This window comes from Triticum dicoccoides, chromosome 7A (genome assembly GCF_002162155.2).
Source record: "Triticum dicoccoides isolate Atlit2015 ecotype Zavitan chromosome 7A, WEW_v2.0, whole genome shotgun sequence".
Taxonomy (NCBI): Eukaryota; Viridiplantae; Streptophyta; class Magnoliopsida; order Poales; family Poaceae; genus Triticum; species Triticum dicoccoides.
Genome location: NC_041392.1, coordinates 147,227,298 through 147,235,170, shown reverse-complemented (window position 1 = coordinate 147,235,170; position 7,873 = coordinate 147,227,298).

The following is a 7,873-nucleotide window of genomic DNA, read 5'->3' as shown; positions in this document are numbered from 1 at the left end:
TGTTTTAATCATAACTAGAGTTTTAAATAGTCTTTTTAGGTGTTTCTTTTTTTTTTGCTCATAAAATTTTATGAAAAATACTTTATGTTAACTTAGTTGTTTTACTTTTTATTTTCTGTTAAATTATTAGTTTAGTGTTTTAATTGTTGTTATGTTTTTTTTTACTTAGGGCAAAACTATGTTAGATGCTTGTGCAAAGTCATAGATTTTCGTTAGTAGTTTTTCTTTCTAGTTTTATTTGAAGCTTCTTTGGAATTTGTTGGAGTTTTATTATTGAGTTTTTTTGTTTTAATTGTTATTTTGAGTGTTAGTATTGATTGCTAGAATGATTGCTTATGTGAATGTTATGTTTGACTTGTATAGATTTTCTTCGGAGAGTGACGAATAGTTCTATCAAATTTTGTGAGAGCATTGTTATCTTCATCAACGTAACAGGCAAGTTCACTTTGACCATGCTTTCATACCTATGATTTTATCGCATTTAGTGACATCTTTGCAACAATCCCTCTAGTAGTGATATTGATCTTCTTGTAGTTGAGTAGTATGCATGAGTTAGGAACCCATCTCCCTGTTACCAAGCCCGGGACGTAATTTAGTTTCAATGCTATGCTATAGTAACGGGATTGGTATGAGTGCTCGGGAGTGGTGTGAGAATGGATGACTTTACGTCAATGACGACAACTTCCATGATGGCATCTGCAAGGACTGCATCTTCAGGACTCCTCAAGATTTCGAGACTCGAGACAAGAATTCAATACACACTACTGGGTGAAGGACGGTTGACGGGCACCCTGGAGAAACCAGTGGTTGGCCGGGATGCATGGAGAAGCGCCATGACATCTTGCGGAAAGCTTCACCCAGACTCAAAGAGACGGAAGAATACTTCATGCTCGGAAGCTTACCTGTGCAACCGCAAGTCACTATGGGCTCTGGCTTGGTTGACCTTAGTTGTGACTCTGGCTGGGACGGTGCTAGCAGATGTAGAACTACGGTAGGATTGGATGAGCACCGGACAGTGGTCAGAGGAACTCTTCGGAAGACCATGTTTTGGTCATCTTGTTCTCAAACACCCTGAAGTGCGAGAATGTAAAGAGAGGGATCGAATCTTGCGGGTAAAGTGTACAAACCTCTGCAGAGGGTTAAAACCTAATCGATTAGCCGTGTCCCTGGTTATGGACAATTTGAGCATCTGGACTTGGATATATCTCGGAACTCTCAACACCGGACTGATAACTTAATTGTGGGCAACTTATGATTATTCTGAGGTATGAGACATCGGTTGGCAGAACCATGTCATGATAGAAAACTCCATAGTATAGACTCCTGATACTCCTTTGTTGTAGGGAAAATAAAACCAGCTTTTATGCAAAAAAACATCAGACACAGAGCCACAAAGTTATATTGCATATAGAATAGTATTATCATCTGCTTTCTCATGTTGTGATCTTGCCGGTACATTCAATGTACTAACCTACACAGCTGCAACATCTCATGTTGCAGATATGTTCCTTCCGATGAGTAAGAGTACGGTACAGGGTTACGGTCTACACTCAACCTGCCGATGGCGTTGATGGGACTCCACACCCGATTGTTTGTTTCCGCTGAGACTTATGAGGTACATATCAGTTTTACGTTATTTATACATGTGATTGCACTTTGATATATACATTGATGTACTGTGTGTGCCAGCATACCGATCCAGGGATGGCACAGATACACAGAGGCTTGACCGTCTGAGGTCGGGTCGCTACACATATTGGGCATCAAGATCTATAGAGATAGATCAAGACGCTTGATAAGATTTTTCAATTAGTACATACCTTGACTAGATTTTTGAAGTAGTTCAAAATGGAACAGAGAAAGAAGGAGTTCTTGCTTGTATTGCAAGGTGTAAAGTTGAGTAAGACTCAAAACACGACCACGACAGAAATAGAAAGAGAATGAAAGTCATTCCCTATGCCTCAGCCATAGGTTCTATAAAGTATGCGATGTTGTGTACCAAATCTATTGTGTACCTTGCCATGAGTTTGGCAAGGGGGTACTGATACATCTCCAATGTATCTATAATTTTTGATTGTTCCATGCTATTATATTATCTGTTTTGGATGTTTATGGGCTTTATTATACACTTTATATTATTTTTGGGACTTACCTATTAACCGGAGGCCCAGCCCAAATTTGTGTTTTCTTGCCTATTTTAGAGTTTCGAAAAAAGGAATATCAAACGGAGTCCAAACGGAATGAAACCCTCGGGTGAGTTATTTTTGGAATGAACGTGATCCAGGAGACTTGGAGTTGAAGTCAAGGAAGCTTCAAGGTGGCCACGAGCCAGGGAGGCGCGCCCCCACCCTCGTGGGCCCCTTGTGGCTCCCCTGACTGACTTCTTTCGCTTATATATATCAATATACCCTAAAAACATCGAGGAGCAGAATAGATCGGGAGTTCCGCCGCCAGAAGCCTCCATAGCCACCGACAACCAATCTAGACCTGTTCTGGCACCCTGCCGGAGGGGGGAATCCTTCTCCGACGGCCATCTTCATCATCCCGGCGCTCTCCATGACGAGGAGGGAGTAGTTCTCCCTCAGGGCTGAGGGTATGTACCAGTAGCTATGTGTTTGATCTCTCTCTCTCTCTCGTGTTCTTGAGGTGGCACGATCTTGATGTATCGCGAGATTTGCTATTATAGTTGGATCTTATGATGTTTCTCCCCCTCTACTCTCTTGTGATGGATTGAGTTTTCCCTTTGAAGTTATCTTATCGGATTGAGTCTTTAAGGATTTGAGAACACTTGATGTATGTCTTGCACGTGCTTATCTGTGGTGACAATGGGATATCATGTGATCCACTTGATGTATGTCTTGGTGATCAACTTGCGAGTTCTGTGACCTCATGAACTTATGCATAGGGGTTGGCACACGTTTTCGTCTTGACTCTCCGGTAGAAACATTGGGGCACTCTTTGAAGTTCTTTGTGTTGGTTGAATAGATGAATATGAGATTGTGTGATGCATATCATATAATCATACCCACGGATACTTGAGGTGACATTGGAGTATCTAGGTGACATTAGGGTTTTGGTTGATTTGTGTATTAAGGTGTTATACTAGTACGAACTCTATGATAGATTGAACGGAAAGAGCTTCGTATTATTTTACTACGGACTCTTGAATAGATCGATCAGAAAGGATAACTTTGAGGTGGTTTCATACCCTACAGTAATCTCTTCGTTTGTTCTCCGCTATTAGTGACTTTGGAGTGACTCTTTGTTGCATGTTGAGGGGTAGTTATATGATCCAATTATGTTATTATTGTTGAGAGAACTTGCACTAGTGAAAGTATGAACCCTAGGCCTTGTTTCAACGCATTGCAATACCGTTTGTGCTCACTTTTATCATTAGTTACCTCGCTGTTTTTATATTTTCAGATTACAAAAACCTTTATCTACCATCCATATTGCACTTGTATCATCATCTCTTTGCCGAACTAGTGCACCTATACAATTTACCATTGTATTGGGTGTGTTGGGGGCACAAGAGACTTTTTGTTATTTGGTTGCTGGGTTGTTTGAGAGAGACCATCTTCATCCTACGCCTTACACGGATTGATAAACCTTAGGTCATCCACTTGAGGGAAATTTGCTACTGTCCTACAAATCTCTGCACTTGGAGGCCCAACAACATCTACAAGAAGAAGGTTGTGTAGTAGACATCAAGCTCTTTTCTGGCGACGTTTCCGGGGAGGTTAGCGCTTGAATGTATGTCTTTAGATCTTGCAATCGAATCTTTTAGTTTTTTGTTTTAGCACTAGTTTAGTTTATAAAAGAAAACTACAAAAAAATGGAATTAAGTTTGCCTCATACACTTCATCTTTTTAATATTTTTCGTGAGAATGATGGAAAGGAAAATTGTGCTCAAGTGCTAGAAGAAGAAGTCTATATAATGTTTGGCACTAAATCTTTGAATGATGAGCATGATTGCAATGTTATTAGTATGAACTCTTTGAATATCCATAATACTAATGATGATTGCACTAGTTATGATGAAAATATCTCTTATAAGCATGTCAATTTTTGTGGAGTGCATAGAGTTTGCAAGTACATACCAAACAGGGAAGATAGATTTTGCAAGAGGCATAAGTATTTGGAAACTAAATGGTTGCAAGAGAGGCTAGATGTTAGTGCTGAAAATTTAAAATATCTTAGCCATACTTGTGAACTTTGCAATGAACATGGTCATTTAAATATCAAATGCAAATTGTTTCATGATCGAATCGTGTCCAAAAATTGTGATGACTTGATTTCCCTTGCACATCATAATGAACTTAGTTCGCTTTTGGGTTATGAAGAAATGAAACGTCAAACTAAGCATATTCCAGAATATAACCTTGAGAAATTCCTCGATATTGATCTAGAAGAAATTTATATGTATTGTGCGGTGAATTGCATTGAAAATCCTTATATTGCCAATTACATAAAGAAAAGAAAACAAAAAGAAGATGAAGAGAATACTAACGAAAGGGAAGAGACTTCCCAATATTCTCCTATTATTTCTTATGATGAATCAGGTAACGAGGAGGAGCCTTCTATTCAACCAATCTCATTAACAAGGAGCTCCAAAAAGAGGATTGAACCCACACATGATGTGAAGAAGAAAAAGAAAAGACGGAGAATTAAAGGTAGAAAGGTATCTCTCCCAAATGATGTTGCTCCTATTTCTCATTGTGATGATGATAGTTGCTGTACTATTGGTGCCATCCATACTATTAATGATGAGAGTGGTTATGCTTATGATATGAAAAGGCCCAAGCTTGGGGATGCTATGTTTGATGAAGATGATGTTTTTGAGAATATATTTGCTGCAATTAATGTTTGTCCCAAGCTTGGGGATGCTACATTTAATGAAGATGATATTTTTAGTCTCCCAAGTTTTGATATGCAAATTTATAATGATGATAGCATGCCTCCTACTTATGATGGTTATATTGATGAAAGTGGGTTTGGAAGAGTGTCAACTTTAGGAAGTAATGATCCCACTATTTTGGAGGATGTTGAATCTTATTTTGACAATTATGAAAGTGGATTTGGAGAGGTTATGACTTTATTTAGTAATGATTCCACTATCTTGGAAGAGGTTTCAATTGATTATGATGAGGACAAAGTTGCTACTTATGATGATTATTGTGATGATACTTATGCTATAAAAAGTGGAGATGATTATATTTACAAAACTTTTCATGATTATGATTACCCTTTTTCTTAACATTACTCCTTTAATGTGGAAACAATTTATAGTATTCGAGTTTCTTATGATGCTCCCACTATTCCGAACGAGAAGAATTTTGCTTATGTGGAGAGTAATAAAATTTCTATGCTTGTAGATCATGAAAAGAATGCTTTATGATCCTTGTCCAATTCGGACTCCCAAGGGGGGGGGGGGGTGCGCGGCCAGCCCTATGGCCCCTCCTCTCTCTCTCACAGGGCCCATGTTGGCCCATTAGTTCCCCCGGGGGTTCCGATAACCCCCCGACACTCCGATAATTATCCGGTAACCCCCGGAACTCATCAGGTGTCCGAATATAGTCATCCAATATATCAATCTTTATGTCTCGACCATTTTGAGACTCCTCGTCATGTCCACGATCACATCCGGGACTCTAAACTACCTTTGGTACATCAAAACACATAAACTCATAATACCGATCGTCACCGAACGTTAAGCGTGCAGACCCTATGGGTTCAAGAACTATGTAGACATGACCGACACACGTCTCTGGTCAATAACCAATAGCGGAACCTGGATGTTCATATTGGCTCTCACATATTCTAAGAAGATCTTTATCTGTCAAACTGCATAATGATATACGTAGTTCCCTTTCTCATCGGTATGTTACTTTCCCGAGATTCGATCGTTGATATCTCAATACCTAGTTCAATCTCGTTACAGGCAAGTCTCTTTACTCGTTCTGTAATGCATCATACCGCAACTAAATCATTAGTCGCATTGCTTGCAAGGCTTATATTGATGTGCATTACCGAGAGGGCCCAGAGAAACCTCTCCGACAATCAGAGTGACAAATCCTAATCTCGATCTATGCCAACTCAACAAACACCATCGGAGACACCTATAAAGAACCTTTATAATCACGCAGTTACGTTGTAACGTTTGTTAGCACACAAAGTGTTCCTCCGGTATTCGAGAGTTGCATGATCTCATAGTCATAGGAACATGTATAAGTTATGGAGAACGCAATAGCAACAAACTAAACGATCATTGTGCTAAGCTAACGGAATGGGTCAAGCAATCACATCATTCTCTAATGACGTGATCCCGTTAATCAAATGACAACTCATGTCTATGGCTAGGAAACTTAACCATCTTTGATTCAACAAGCTAGTTGTCAGGACCCCGACTCGATGCCACATAGATCTAGCATGTAACACCTCATATCACTTTGCGGCCTCACACACGGTATTCCCACAGGTGTCGTCTTACTTTTGCCCAGGACCGTTTGCGCCTTTTGGCACACGTATATGATAGTGTCGCTAGCATCCATATGATAAGGAGCCCGGGCTGACATGGCTAGTCGTAAACCCAAAGTGGCACAGACTTACAGGGACAGGCATCCATGACCCAGCAACGAACGTGTCGGTCATCAGCAAGTGGGTCCGGGCTGTAGCACTGGGCTAGCAGGACTCCGGTAAACCGGGCTGTAGCGGGCTAGCAGGACTCCGGTACTCAATGCGTGACATTTCCCCGAAGGGACAGACACAGGAACGAAGAAGGACAGATGCCGGCCAGCCTAAGTGTTCCGGAGCAGTACCAAGCTACCATGGCTCAGTGGTAACACTAGGAGACATTTCCCGGTAAGAGAGGCTACTAAAGATAAACAACTAGATAGTCAGATCCCACACATACCAAGCATTTCAATCATACACACAATATGCTCGATATGTGCAAATACAACAAGGCATCACAACATGACTCTACGACACAAGTACTTTATTTAAGGCTCAGAGAGCCATACATAACATACACATAAGTACGGGTCACACGACCTAGCATTCAAGTCATATAGTCATACAAACCAACAGCGGAAGTAACTTGTCTGAGTACAGACAACTAGTAAAATAAAAGAGGCTTGGAAAGCCTAGCTATACTACGTGGTCCTTCACAAGCTCAGGATCACCACCTGGGCCTTAGCCTACTCATTGATGTCAACGTCTACGAAGAACCCATCAGAAGGGGTTGCAGCGTCTTCTGTAAAAATGTAAATTATAGCAACATGAGTACAAAGGTACTCAGCAAGACTTACATTAGATCCTACATACATGCACATTATCAAGAAGGGTTGGTGGGGTTATTGCAGCAAGCCAGCTTTGACTCTTGGCTAGGCTATCCCACGAGACTCCAACTTGAAATGGTTTTGCGCACACGAGTCCACTACTCACCACTTCAATACACTACCGAGGATCCACCTCCGTCTTCCTACGGAAGAGCCATCCTCGGCACTCACACTTATCTTGAGGCTTTTAGTAGTTTCCATTTACTTGTCTATGAACTGTATAGGCAACCAAGTAGTCCTTTACCGCGGACGCGGCTATTCGAATAGATCATGATAACCCTGCAGGGGTGTACTTCTTCATACACGCTCTCACCACTTACCGTCGTTTACACGACATGTACTCGGCAACCTTCAAGCGGAAGCCCAACGTGGGTGTCGGCCACGACCTACCTAATCACCTAAGTCTCTAATCCAGGTTTATCGCCTATCCAGGTTCCATCCGCAGGGAGTCCGGCCGAGGTTTCCCATACGGCCCCGAACGATGTGTACAGGGTTCCCGAGATACCTAACGGGTATTCGGTACACCGTGCCAC